The sequence below is a fragment of the Pieris brassicae genome, chromosome 4 (genome assembly GCF_905147105.1).
Source record: "Pieris brassicae chromosome 4, ilPieBrab1.1, whole genome shotgun sequence".
NCBI classification, from domain to species: Eukaryota; Metazoa; Arthropoda; class Insecta; order Lepidoptera; family Pieridae; genus Pieris; species Pieris brassicae.
Genome location: NC_059668.1, coordinates 821606 through 822931, shown reverse-complemented (window position 1 = coordinate 822931; position 1326 = coordinate 821606).

The following is a 1326-nucleotide window of genomic DNA, read 5'->3' as shown; positions in this document are numbered from 1 at the left end:
TTTAAATAGTGTATAATTAAAAAAATAATTTGATTATGTTTGAAATGTAACAATATTGACAAGCGGTAGTAATGCAGTAATTCACTGTATATTGGTAATTAATAAATGTTCTAAACTACATTTTCATTGAGTTTGAGTAAATTGATTTGCATATTTTTTTAATGAGTTATCTCTTATTACTACTCGTCTAAATAAATAGTTTTCAAAACTATACTGAATAAAATTTATCTCATGAATACTACTTATATTTCCCTATAAACGGGGAGTTTTCCCCACTGGCCACCCCACGTTAGGCGAGGCGGGTGTGCATTGGAGGGAAGTGCGGGGGGGTGTCTGGCGCCACCGGCGGCGTCAGGTGCTTATCTATGTGTGCGTGCGGCGCCACCGCACACATACAATGCAGATGTGTTATAAAATTAGGGAATGAACAATATTGTACTGCTTCTCAGAGCCTTGATCAGAAAGTAAATAAAACACAAGTGCCCAAAGGGTTTAGACCTTCAACACAGATATGTAGCTTGTATGTATTACATTTATTATGTTATGAAGAAAATTGAATTGGTTACTAAAATAAAACCTTTTCAACCGGCAACCTCAGACTATCAAAATCATTATAACGAGTGTATGGTCATAGGTACTCTTTTCAGCATTTATAATAAGTAGTTAATTTTAGCATTGACATATCCATTTAATAAAAGTTAATAATTTTGAAAAATTAGTTGTACTATTCCTCCGACCCAAAAACCGTATTATAAATTTTGTTGAAGTTTTAAGGAACTGTTTGAATAAATTAAAAACTCACTATTTTGAACATTTAAATAAAAATACAATTTTAAAATGGACATATCTGTGTGACAGAGCCGTTCCTCTTTGCCCTTCGACGGAATGCGCTCAGCGAGTGGCGACATAGCATCAAGTTAATAAATAACAATGCGTCCGCACCGCGCAGATAACACCGAATCTTTGACATCTCGTGTGCACACGGCCTTACAGCTGTTCAATTGTGTGTACGTGCCCTTATCACAAAAAATAATAAAGTTCCGTTTCCGTCAAACAGAGACTTCTAAGACTTATTATGTCGTTGGGAATCGAACCTAATTGACACCAACGAAGCCATATTTTACGTGATTAAAATTACGATAGAATTTTCCATTTTCCATTTCCCAAGCTTTCTAGGGTTAAGGTGTCAGTCACAATACTACTTACATCAATTAATTAAATATAAATTAATACAACAAATAAAAACACCAATTTTATTGCATATTAATATTTTTTTTTAGTGTCATCCATGTCGCTATAGACAATAATAAAATAACATTTATTTTC